We start from the raw sequence: 14,192 nt of genomic DNA on the forward strand, positions 1-14,192 counted from the left end.
CACATGTCAATGAGAGAGCCTAAACTAAACACCCTGAGAAATGTGTTCGCCCCAATCCGACCCATCCCATCCCTCCAACCAAACACATAGTAAGAGATCGTAGATTATCTTACAATACAATAGAGAAGAATTCGCGTCTTATTATCATTGTCTTTTTAATGGATGGAATTGCATCCATGTGTAACGGCACGCTTTTCGCGAGATGTCAAAAACTAATCTAATAAAACCCTAATTGCGAAAAATTTGTTCCTTGAGTGTGAGTCTAAGTTGTGCCAAGGATCTCAATTCAAATCCGTCCTTGATCCCTCTCATCTACATCAAAAATCAACCTCCTCGAAATTCCTATCCCAATTCAAGTCTCCGAAATCAAATTCCGAAAGTCAATCGCTTCCTTGAATCCTCGCCAAATACTCTCCTCGATTCCAAAAATACCAAATTTCCTCCCTGAATCCCCCCCTTGGCTCCGCCTTGAATCTTTGAGTACAAATGCCCAATTCAATTCCAAATTCCAAATCTCCCCAAATCAAAATCCTTCAGAAAAACTCTGTTTTGCCTCCCTCTGGTTTGTGGGCCGTTTCTCCCCGGCCCATCTCCTCCTCTCGGCCTTGTTTTCCCCGCACATGCATCGCACGCACCTGTGAGAAAGGGAGCGCCGTCTTCCTCCTATCTCCCTCTCGCGTTCGCTCTCTCCCCCCCAGGGGCACCGATTTCCCGCCGGCGTCGCTCAAATCTCCACTGCCTTCACCGTTTCCCCTGCGCGCGCGCCCTCGTGGTGGCCGACCACCCGGCTGCCCGCCGCCATCACTCGGTCGCCGCCTGCACTGCGCAGCTGCCCTGTCCCTGCTCCACTCCACACCGCTCGCCACCGTCATCGCCGTCGTCATCCTCCTCCGCCCCTACACATGTGCGCATCCATCCAAGGATGGGAGGCAGAGCTCCCTGCCTCGCCTCCTCCTCCTTCGCCCTTTTCCCAAATCGGCAAGGAGCAGAGCTCCCTTTTCCCCCTCCTTTTCCACTTTTGCCCGACACTGTTGCCGTCACACGCTGCCGCTGCCTTGGCCGTTTGTGCCGGAGCCAGCTCTCGCTCCCTTGACCGCTAATGTCGGTTTCCTCCCCCAAAACCGACCTCCGGCCGCCTATAGCTATAAAACCCAAGCCCTCCCCATTCCTCTTGTTTTTCGCTCGCCTCACACCCACCGAGCCATTGCCGCCCCTGCCGCCTAGCTGCTCGTTGCCGTCGTCACTTCTTCTGCCGCCGCGCATGCCCGGGAGGCCGGCAAGCGCAAGGAGCCGAGGAACTCCGTGCTGACCGCCCCATCCTTGCACCCCTCTCTCCTCTCCCCTGCCGCTTTCCTCCGCCGACTTCCCGTTTCCTCGCCGCCGACGCTGTCCGACACCATCGGTGAGATAAGCCGATGGAGTAATTCCAGCCAATAGCCGATGCCAGCCGATAGCAATAGGGTTTTGAGCTATCGGCTATATGTCCAATGTAGATGGTGATATAAAGGCAATCGGCTATTGATGATATGATATAACAACAATATAGTCCAGTAGAAACCATTCGGCTAATAAAATAAGCATCGATCCGAAAGTTAAAGCATACATCGGCTGGAGGTCCGATGTCATTAAATTCACAAGATTAGATACATAGTAAAATCTTTGTTGCGATCGGCTAAATCCAATATATATACAATCCTTATAAGCCGATGCAACGTCTAGATAACTCATCGGCTGAAACCCCGATGAAACCCTTATTGGCAGTCAAAAAGCAGGCGAGGGATTATGGTTCTAAACACAACTTAGTAGATCAAACTTAACTGATGCAGCACTAAATATGAAATGAAACATATATAATATCTAGACAATCAAGCCCTTGACTGATTTTTAGGGTGGTAGATGCCTTAGCTAATATAATCTTGTAAAACAATTTAGCCGGTACCGGCAGGAACCCTAAAGCGAGAAACAACTGATAGAGCTAAATTGAGATACTAAGACTAGATTAACTAAGATATATGATAAATAGGCAGACAAATATATCATCCAAACCGAAGCAATCCAAGAGCTCGAATGTACTGATGCAGCCTTGAACGACGCCGACGTAGACGAGACAATTGCCTGGGCCGGCGGAACGTAGGACTTACCCCTTCGCCGGAGATCGAAAGCTGATGCAGCCCCGTGTCAGGTGCCAGGTTCCGCTGGATGGTAAGTAAAAACCTCGGTAAAGAGGGTGGCGATGCGCCGAGAGTAGTTGTATTGATCTAATGATATGTTACAATGATCCCGGGTGTACATATTTATACCCATGGCTAGATACTAGTCCTTGTAGTACAAGAAAGAAACTTTCCTAAAACACACTTTTCTAAAGATAAAAGGAAACTAACAAACTATTCCTAATTAATAGATAACTTGCCATGCCGCATCCTCCTTGAACTCGATCACTTCTGGATAAGCTTCCTTTAGTAGATTAATTTCCTTAACCGAATATAGCATGAATTCGACTATTGGCGACGTAATAATTCTCATCGACCGATTATAGGAATCTGAAACCAATACTGATTCTAGGCCGATGATGTCTTTGGGGCTTACCAAATTTTGGCGTTAACAAACACCCCGAACAGCCGCTCTAACCGCCGGACCCCTCTCCCTCCCCGGCGCCGTTCCGCCCTTACCCGCACCACGCCTCGCTATTGCTGGCCTCTCTCGGAGTCCCTCTGCTCCATCTGACCCCAGAAATGAAACCCTTGAGCCCCGGAGGTCCTTCCGCCGACGTGAATCGATCCCTCATCCCTCTCGGCGGGTTTCCCTCTTTCTCTCGCTGACGGCAACCTCCACCGCAATTCGTCGTCGGCGACCCTTTCCCTTCTAATCCAACCCGTTGGCTCACTCCTCCTTGCTCCGGTCTCCCCTTCTCCCGTCATGCCCCGCGCCACTCCGTCGACGCGCGCTGCCGTCCGCCGTCCATCCCTGACAGCCCCCTTCTTCCTCCTCCCGCCGTCCAACGTGGCAACTATGTGGACGCCACGTCCTCTCCCCTTCTATCCCGTGCGCGCGGACCACGGTAAGCCTTGAGGCTGCACGTGGGCCCGCCACATTCCTGTCCACCTGGCGCACCTCCCGCACATCGCGTCCGCCAAACCCTAGCGCCGCATGCCGCTTGTGCCCATCCCACCGTGAACCCAGCCGCTGCCATGTAGGCCCCGTCCCGGGATCCCGCACGGTGGACCGCGGTCCACCCGCGTCAGCCCCGCTCGCCCGCGCATGGCCTTGGGCCGCCTCCCTCTCACGCGCGCCGGTCCATCAGCTCGGCCGCGTCACGGAAGCCTTCTGGGCCACACCAAGCCGCACGGAAGAAGTCTAATTTGCGTCCCTCATCCTTTTTCTTTTCAAAGGGAATTTAATGATTTCGTTTTCCTCTTAGACAAAAAATCAATAAATCCTTGGAAGTTCATATCTCTCGATCCGTAACTCCGATTGACTCCGTTCCACTTCCAGTAATTCCATAAAATTGAGATCTATCTAATGGCACTATTAATTAGTCTAGATAGTATCTTTTTCTTGGTCTTTGTTTAGGTTTTAATTGTTTTCGTATAGTTCGCGTACTAGATTTTTTCGTTCAAGCGCGGATTTCGAGAAGCCTCGTGAAGACCTTGGGCAAGGCAAGTGACCCTTTGACCAATTGCTCCTATAATTGGAAAGTCATTATTATTTTGTTTGCAACTTGCAGTATTAGGGTCACACACTTAACTTGCTCGGCCTCGGTTTGCGTGCCAAACCGACGGACCTACCCAGTAGTTCCACTAATTCCTGTAGGCCGTACTACCCTAATTCCTTGTCGCTCCACCCTTGTGGTACCTCGGTATCCGTGATCTCCGAGCACGTATATCCACTATCCCACATACACCGTTGTTTATCGAAAACTTGGGAAATGGGTTTGTAAAGCCTTAAAAATCTGACACGTGGTGTCACGTGTTTGAAAATAAAACAGTTTGTGAAAACTCGCGATGCGGGTGCTGTGCCTGCGTGGCACTGTCCCGTATTCACATATAAGGACAGATACATGTGGGAAATTCATCAAGCATAACAAAGTGCAACCACAAGGTGGTGTGGGACACCCTGGCTAAGTAACTAGTCGGTTCAGGGAAACCTCGCATGCCAATAGTTGGGGAACGCCGGGGCGGGGTCGGTTGGTGCCAAACCGGGTTCTTGGTAAGGCAAGGACTAGAAGCTTGCTAAATTACCGATCGAGGTGGTTGGAGTTTGATTTGTGAAAACTAAAAAGGCCTATTTTATGTGAGGATTTGATCCTTCTATGTGGCATGAGGTAACCCTGGATTGGCTTGGGAAAGGCTTTGTTGCGAACCTCCGATACCGACGGGTGTTCGGAATAAGTTCGTATCTTGTGGGTAAAGTGTACCCCTCTGCAGAGATTAACTAACTGTTCGAACAGCCGTGCCCACGGTCATGGGCGGATGTCAGGTGTTTTCCGTTGTGTAGATTTGTTTGCCTGTGTTTTGTGAAAAATTGTTGTGGATTGGGAATCGTCACCAGAATTAGCCTATGTGGCAGATGGATGACCTGAGTGGTCAGAAACGAATCTGTGTGATTTGAGATGTCTGCGGGCATCATAGACTAGGCTTCCCGAGTGGAAGCAGATTGGTTTGCTGCGTGGCAGTAGGACTCTAGGAGTTCGACAAAATGAAAAAGGCTCTGGGAGCTGATTAATCAAGTGAAATGGCTCTGGGAGCCGAGAAGTAATGATCTGACTCGGGAGGTCGGTATATTACCATTTGAGTTGTTAAAAAGCATCTCTTAAGTCGAATCGAGACGCAAGTCTCTTTTCGACCCAAACTAAAGAAGAAATAAATCACTTAGTAATTTCAAAATGGATTTCAAACAAAGGATTTGCAAAACAACCTTACCTCTCTTCCAAGCTTGCTTTAAACACCTAAATTCTCGTGACTTGCTGAGTACGTAAGTACTCACCCTTGCTCTATATATATACTCTGCCTTAAAGTGAAGATGAAGTGAAGTGAAGATTAGGGTTTCGTCCTGGTTCCCAGCCGTCGTCTGTGGTGTTGGGTGTTAGTCCGTTGGTTCCGCTGCTGCTGCTGTTGTTGGTGTTTGCCTCGTCCGTGTCGACGGTTGTATTCTCGGGCTGTCCTGAGCTGCAACCTAAGTTAAGGTAAATAAGTCATCTATTTAAATTAAGGATTGTAATGATTCATATTTGTCACCGTGGGTACCAGTTTCTCTGTAGGATCAGTTTAGTCCCTAACCTTTTAAAGGTCCAAAGAAATCCTTAAACTTTGGAGGACGAAGCCACTTGGGAAAGCGAAGAGTTTCTGAAGACCGGATACCCGCACCTATTCGATAACCGGTAAGAAATCTCGGGACGAGATTTATTTAAGGGGGGTAGGTTTGTAACGCCCTGAAAATTCGACCAACAAAAACGAAACCCTAAAATACGTACTTTCAAAAAAATTTTAAATAAATTGCATCATGCCGGATTTATTCGCCTATTTTATCTGGATTTTATTGCGGAGTTCAATTAATCGTGAATAAAGAAAAATTAATTAGGAATAAACCCTAAAAAGTTTTGGCAAAATAAATAATTAAAATATAATCTAAAATAAAGTTTAGGTAAGGTTGGAAATAAATAAAATATTATCGCGATCATATTGGTAACAATTAAATTTAAGTGCGATGGAATAAGAATTAGCCCTAATTAAAATTCAAATAAAATATATAAAAATAAAATATGGACAATATTAATCTAGGATGAATCCTTTGATTAGAATAACACAAATATTGAGTAAACTCCATTTGTGCAAATATTAGGATTTATAGAATAAAATTTATATAGGAAATAGGCTAAATTAGGGTTAATTAGGATCTAGCACTATTCTATGCCTACAAGGTGCTTGATGTTGTCCTAACCTAGCCCTGTCACCATCACCGCCTCCCCTCTGCCGCGCCGTGCGCCCTAGCCGGCCTCGCGCCCCGCGCCATCGACCATCGCGTCGACGCCGTCCCATCGCCCGTCGCCATCGCCGCTCGAGCCCCGTGCCCCTCTCTACCGTCGTGCACCGCGTCCCATCGTGCCACCGAGCCATGCGATGCGCCGCGTGCCCGTCGCGTCGCCGCGCAGCCGTCGTCGTCGCGCCAAGCCCCGCGCCGGCTGCCACTTGCACACCGAGCCCCTCGCCCGCCCGTCTCGTCGGCCATCAAAGCCGGCCAACACCCCCCGAGCCCTATAAATTCCCCCTTCTCCTAATCCATCCCACACCGTCCCCACCCCCTTCCCCTTCCTTCTCCACCGCGTCACCGCCTCCGTGCCACCGCGCCGCCGCCTCGGTGCCACCGTGCCGCACTGTGTGTCGCCCCGCCTTGCGCCGCCATCACTGCCGCCATCGCCGGTAAGCCATGCCGCCACCACCCCTTTGTTCTCCCTCCTGTGTCGGTGAGCCGAGAGAAGAAAGGAGAAAAAGAAGAAGCCGAGAAAGAGGGTGAGAAAAGAAAAAGAAAGAGAAGGAAGAGAGAGAAAGAGAAAAGAAATAGAAAAAAAATAGGGAAAAAGAAGAAAGGAAAATTTAGCGAAAATTTTTGGAAAAATTAGGAAGGAGGTTTAGTTGTAGATAATATTTAAATCGTAGATCGTATAATCGTAGATTATTTTTGGGTCTCTTATAGATAATTAGCTCGCGGTAGAAATTCCAAAATTATTTTTAAACAATTAATATCTCGAGCGGATTAAAATTAGAACCTTGTGCTAATAAAATATTTTAACATACCAAATATTTTAGGATGAATAAAATCGGGATAGTTCTATCTCGCAGATAATTTAGTCGGTGTAGAAAATCAACATTCGCGCTCGCTATCTATTTGGATTTATTGGATTTCTATTTGAATTCTAATCGAATTCAAATCTATTCTTTGCATGTACTTTAGACCACGAGGGAATTGTGGATCCGAGTGAGGACCAAGACCCGCAGGACTACGAGCAAGGCAAGTCATCATTATTCCTTGAACAAGTTGCTCCCAATTGCAAAATTATCTTGTTTACAAATAAAATTGCATGCAATGATGAACATCCTACTTGTGATTATGCCGTGCCTTGATTATTGTTTACCCCCTTAAATAATTGTAACCATGATTACGTATGAGTCCCTAGTCAATTATGACAAATGCTTAGAAATGCTATTCTAGAATCATGCATACTCATATTTATCAAAATGCTATATGCTTGGGCAATTACATTTGGGAAGGTAATTGAGATGTGGCATGTGAGGCATGAGCGCCACTTTGCCATGAGATTGATGACATGATTTGTGAAAGGAGAAATAAAACTAAACTGTTTTCGACTGGGGCGGATGGAGGATTTGGGTGGTATCCGAAAAAGGCTAGTAACGTCCCTGGTCAGTTAAGGACCGAGCCATGAAGTTAAGCATGAAACGACCCCCGTACAACCGTACTTCTCGAGTGGGTATAGACCTAGCGGAGTAGATAGCGGAGCAGAGGCAGTATCCATGCATAGTAATTTCCTATTAGGACAGGGGCACTACGATGGGGCAGCCGATGAGTTAGGGGCCGCGAGACGTGCTCCTTCATCGGTGTCGCCATTGGTAAGACTGTCATGAGTGTGTGAGGCAGGGGCTCTGCGGTGGGGCAGCCAATGGTGTCACCACCGGTAGGACTATCTTGTGTGTGAACCTAAACTTAATTATAACTTAATGCATGTGTGAGTCTTCCCTTCCCGGGAGAGCCAGAACTCCTCTCACTGCTTGAAAATATACGCCTAGAGTGTATGAGGCTGAAAAGTTCATGGAGCGGGTTCTGCCAATGCGAGGTTATCGAAAAGCTTTGCCGTGACGCGTCTCATGTGTTGGGATGAGGCTCATGTGTTGGGCAGTCGCGGAGTGCGGGTAAAGTGTACATCCACTGCATTGTGAGTAAACCAAATCTATTCGAATAGCCGTGCTCACGGTTATTGAGCATCGGGACATGTATTACACTTGGCTAGACTCGAAATTCCTAATTTGTGTGGGATGGGATATTGCATGATGATTTTTATGCTGGCAGATCAACTTCTCGAGATGCGAGAAGGGGTAGACCCCAGAAAACCATGACGTCTCAACGGCGGGAAGCTATCCTTGGGATCACAATGGATGGTGGACAGAACCGTCGTTGTTTAAATGAACCATGGTATTAAAAACTTGATCAGTCTATGCTAGGTCGTAGGCTTGTGAAAAAATTTGCAAAACTAGCTTTGTGCAAATAAACCCTTGCCTTGCCTTGGTATTCCCTATCATATGCATTGTTGTTGTGGTGACTTGCTGAGTACGGTTGGTACTCACTCTTGCAATATTAAAATTAATCAGAAGCTGGAGATAATCCTGTGGAAGATCCTTACGCCTACTACGGGAAGGATGCTGAAGACGATAGTGTTAACAGTGAAATTTGGTAATTTGGTAATCGGCAAAGACGTCATTGGCTTAGAATCATTATCGGCTGCAGCATCTCGGAATCAGCCGATGGGAGTTATCAAGTCGCCAATAGTCGGATTCTTGCTATATTCGGTTAAGGAAATCAATCTACTAAAGGAAGCTTATCCCTAAGTGACTGAGTTTAAAGAGGATGCAGCATGGCAGTTTATCTATTAATTGGGAATAGTTTGTTAGTTTCCTTTTATCTTTAGGAAAGTGTGTTTAGTGTCCGATAAGGACTTTATATTTTCCTTTTATCTTTAGGTTAGTTTCTTTCTTGTCCGACAAGGACTTGTATCAACCCATGGGTATAAATATGTACACCCGGGGTCTATGTAATCTATCTCTATGATCAATACAATTCGGCACATCGCCACCCTTTTTACTTCTACTTTTGTTTTTCATGTTCCAGCGGAACTTGGCACCCGACGCGGGGCTGCATCGTCTTCAATCTCCGGCGAAGGGATAAGTCCAATGTTCCGTCGGCCCAGGCAATTGTCTCATCTACATCGGCGTCGTTCAAGGCTGCATCAGTACATTCGACCTCTTGGATTGCTCTGGTTTGGATGATATATTTGCCTACCTATTTATCATATGTCTCTATTAATCTAGTTTTAGCATATCAATTTAGCTCTATCAGCTGCTTCTCGTTTTAGGGTTTCTGCCGATATCGGCTAAATCGCGTTGCTAGGTTAGATTAGCTCAGACATCTACCACCCTAAAAATCAGTCAACGGCTTGATTGTCTAGATATTATGTTTATTTTCATACTTAGTGCTGCATCAGTTAAGTTTGATCTACTAAGTCATGCTTAGAACCATAATCTCTAGCCTGCTTCTTGATTGCCAATAAGGGTTTCATCGGGGTTTCAGCCGGTGAGTTATCTGGACGTTGCATCGGCTCATAAGGATTGCACATACATATAAGTTGGATTTCACCGATGACAACAAAGGTTTCACTGTTTAATCTAATCTTGTGGATTTCATAACATCGGACCTCCAGCCGATGTGTGCTTTAACCTTCGGATCGATGCTTATTTATCATATCATTACTAGCCGATTGGTTTATACTGGATTATATTGTTATTTTATTGCATCATCATCAGCCGATTGCCTTTATATCATTATCTACATTGGACATATAGCCGATTGCTTAAACCCTATCGCTATCGGCTAGTATCGGCATCGGCTATTATTGGCTACCGGCTGGAACTACTCCATCGGCTTGTCAGCTGATCGGCTGTTTTGATCTGCTGTTTACATATCTTGTCAGTTGCAGGATCAAACTGACTGGCACGTCCGCATCTCATCAATCTTTGGACCTGCACAGGAGCTAAGCAGATCTCCCAGGCCGGTGTGTTCGATTTTTTTTCATCAATAGATGGTGCCCAGTAGGTCTAGTTACGGTCGTTGCCTATGGCAATGGCGTGCCGCTACCTTCGTTCCGCTGCCTTATCTACATCTGTTTTTGGAATGTATTCCGGACCGTTTGGTCCTATGTTCTAAGACTATGCCTTCGGGTCTATGATGTAATAATTCGTACTCGACACCTGTATATGTGCTTTTAGAAATGCAACTATGTGATCGTGTGTGCCAGACTACTTGATCCAGGGAAATGGCATAGTAAAACACGAGTGATTCCTGTGACGAAAACAGGGGTCCCACGCTGTTTCCGAAACAGCTTATCCCTTGGATTCCACTTCGATTTTATCTCTATCTTCGATACTTGAATTACCAAAGTTGGTCGTTAACACATGCCCTCAAGTCCGGAATATTTGGTAATGTTTCAGATTTGTCATATCTTATCTCCGAGAAAATCGCATATTGCCATTTCCTGACCGTTACCGTGCCGCTTTAAATATTAACCGACTTCCCCAAGAAAATTCACACCGTTACTTTGCTTTCCACCACTCAAACGATTTCGTCCTCTCTGACTCTGGCGATCCCCTCAGCACAAGAAAGGTGATCTCAAGGCGACCCCAACTGCGATCAACTTCCGCCCGCGACAATGTCGTCCTCTGCTGGTCCATCCACCGCTCCATCGGCTGAATACGCTGAGGTAAACATTCATTGGCTAGATCCCTTCTTTTATGCTGTAGATCGATTTTTCCTCGTCTTAATTTGTTTTCTTCTTCTCTTTTCCTCTGTTCCTTTTGTAGAGTCTTTCAAATCTGATTGCAATTCCCAACTTAGCTCACGAGAATCAGTATTTCCTTGGTCCGATTGGTGATTCTGACCCAACTGAATTCATTAACACTGAAACCAACAGAATCCCCTATAGGATAGCCAATCCCAGCCTAGGCCACTGGAAAAACACTTTCAAGTCCTGGCCTTCACTAGAGAAACCCTGGCCCACTTGGTATAAGCGCGTATCGGCTAGTAAGCAAGACCATTGGGATGAGTTAGGAATCAGCCAGGCATTAACCCTGACTGTAGTAAATTCGGCTAAGGATGAACCTCTGGTGGCCTCCGTAGCTTACTTCTGGTCCAACACCCTGAATGCATTCATGTTCAACCAAGGGCCAATGACTCCCACCTTGCTAGATATTATGATGATAACTGGCCTAGACATCACCTCATCGGCCAATCCCAAGAACTTGAACTCCAAGAACCAGTTTGAGTTTAAAACCAAAAGCATAGGTGGCTGGTCCGGTTATATCTCTACAAATATGGGCAAGGGATCTGTCACTCCTAGGGAACACACAGCTTTTCTGTTGATGTGGCTTGAAAAATTCCTCTTCTGTGGATCAAGCTGTGGCCCTACAACTAACTGGCAGCATATAGCCGAAGCCGTTTAAGCTAAGAAACAATTTCCTCTGGGTAAAATCCTTCTCGGCTACCTATATCAGACATTGAGCAATGCATCGGCTAGGATAGCAACAGGTTCAGTGGTCGGTGCAGGTGGCCCCTGGTGGCTCTTGCAAACATGGCTTAACTTGATTGCCATGAAAATTGTCAATCAGCCAGTTCTGACAGAAGCTGAATTTCCAAGGCTAGAGCCGATTACAAATGAAGATGGAAAAGAACTCACCCACCGCCGATGCATGTCTTATGGAGAAGCTGCATCCACATCAGCCGATGCTAGAGCAAAGCTGTCGGCTGAACTGCTGAAAGACTGGTTCTTCAGCTTTTATGATGGCTTTCAGAGAGATGCCCGAGTCTGGTTTGCATATGAGGACTCAATGAACTTTGAGCTGCCATCAGACTTTAGATTTGAGGAGATTAACTCTGAGAAATTCCAGAAGTCCAGAGAAGTCTTCACCACTGCCATAAATCCTTGCATCCTTCTTGTTGGCATCCATCAGGGCAGAAATATTCAAGTGTCTTATGAATTCTATCATCCGATGAGCTCTGCCAGACAATTCGGGATGGGCCAACTGCCTATCAGCTTCTCTTTGCCAATAAAAACCACTATAGAGGAGAAATTTCATCAACTTTGATGATGGATCGGCTTCTCAACATCCCAGGACCTCCTTTAGGCAGCCTTGGCAATATAGAACTTGCAAGATACAAGAGCAAGACCTTTGATAGATGGTGGGCCGAATGGAAGAAGCATCTTTTCCATCAATCGACTTCTGTATACATGACAGATCTCTTCCCCGATATGATTCCTCAAGTAAGTCTTTCTGCCTTCATCAATTCCTATTTAATATTTGTCAGCCGATTTATGCTAACTCCATCTTCCTCCTCACAAAAGTGACAGTGGTGAAGAGATAGAGTATGCAGCAGGACTCCTACCCAATGGAGGTGGACTAACTCCTTCAGTCATCAGCTATCATGCCCCCAAGACCTCAAGTCTACTCCAAGGGCAGTTGAGAGAAACAATCGATGCTGGAAAGAAAAGAAAAACCAAGGCAACGGCTGCCAATCCATCGGCTGCGAAGAACAAGGCCAAGAAGCAACAAGCTAAACCAGCCGACGACCTGCCTGCACTAGATCCTGTCGTGGAAGAAACCTTGGATGCAGAAGAAATCGAAGAAGATGTTGACAAGGCAGCAGCCGAACTGAGTGATTCAGGAGAAAAAACACCATCGGCTGCTCCAGCTTCTCAAAAGACATCTCCAACTCCTGCTGCTCCAGCTCATTGTTCAAGGGTAAATAGCTTATCTTGATCATTTCTTGAAAAGATTCATTAGCCGATTGCTCATTGAACTTGTATTTGCAGAAAAAGAAAACTGCTGTAAAGAAGAAATCGGCAACAACACCAGCACCACCTCCGGCTTCACCAGTAAGTCTCAAAACCTTTGAAAATTTTAATCTTACTTTTAGCCGATGCTAATTAATACTTGTCTTATTTCAGCCTTCTCCTCCTTCTCCTCCTGTACAGCCAGCATCTAGCGAGCATACTCCATCAGTTGCAGGAAGTCATCATGTAGAACAGGAAATCCAAGCTCCTCCTGCTATCCCTGTAAGTTTCATGCCTCCAAAATCCATATCGGCTATGTAGCATTTTCTAATGCTTAATCGTCTTCAATCCTCCTTTTGCAGGTCTTAGCCGATATGTTCTCTTTTGACATCAAGGATTACTTTGATGAAGAGGCAGAAGAAGAAACAACAAGAAAAGCCCTAGCTCCCCTAGCCGAAGATGTGAAAAGAAATCTTGAAGATATATCACAACGGCAGGAAGCATCTCTTGACATCTTGGTGGTCGACTGCGGCTCCATCCGGGCAAGATTTCAAGAAATTCAAGCTCTGATCCCGGATGACCTGGCAAACATCATAACTCCAGCTGTGTACATCGAGCAACATCAATTCAAGCTGGAGAAGGCTAGGCAGCAAATAGCCGATCGGCAGGAGAAGAAGGACATTGAAGCCACAATCCAAGCCAACCGGCAGCTTGTGCATGCTGAGAAAGCCAAACTCGATCAGCTTGCCGAAGAGCCAATTAAATCTACCATTCACCAGCTGAAATCTGGGAAGATTGAGCTCTTAGCTCGCCTTGAAGAATGCCAAGCTTGCTATGGAGGAACAAAAGTTAGCCGATCTCCCGAAGGCTGTTGAAGAACAGAAATCAAAATTGAGATCGGCTACAAAGAATGTAGCTGACATGACTAAGTCCCTCAAGGTCATCCCTAGAACCAACGCCCAAGACATTCAAGCAATTGCTGAAGTTGAAGAAATCAAACAGAGGGCGATATCGGCTATCCAGCGCTACCTGTCTCAGTGATCGGCTTGTAATAGGGACTTAGACTATTTTTTGTAATTGGCTGAAAAACATCACACTTATTGTAATATAGACTCTTGATCTTTCTGCCGATTAATTTTGTGTTGAAAGTCCATAAACTTTCGTTGAAAGTCCATAAACTTTGTATGTATGCCCCCTTAATTTTTCCATGGTGACAAACATGGACAAAATTAAAATTTTGACTAAGGACGATATAACATATATCGGCCATCATACATCGGAAAAGAACAACCTATTATGATAAGAATAAAAAGTCTAAGGGCGATATGAACCATATCGGCCATCTAAAGGCGATGCAAAAATGCATCGGCTGTCATGTATCGGCACAATGTTAGCCGAATCATGAGTTAATCCAAACACTTGGATAATATTTCTTCAAATACTTCCCATTGAGAGCCCTGCCGAAAACTTCTCCATCAAGTCCTTGTAACATGTAAGCACCTTTAGAAACAGACTTGTAGATTTGAAACGGTACTTCCCAATTCGGCGACCACTTGCCAAATTTGTTGTCACGAGTTCCAATCGG

This window comes from Oryza glaberrima, chromosome 10 (genome assembly GCF_000147395.1).
Source record: "Oryza glaberrima chromosome 10, OglaRS2, whole genome shotgun sequence".
NCBI lineage: Eukaryota > Viridiplantae > Streptophyta > Magnoliopsida > Poales > Poaceae > Oryza > Oryza glaberrima.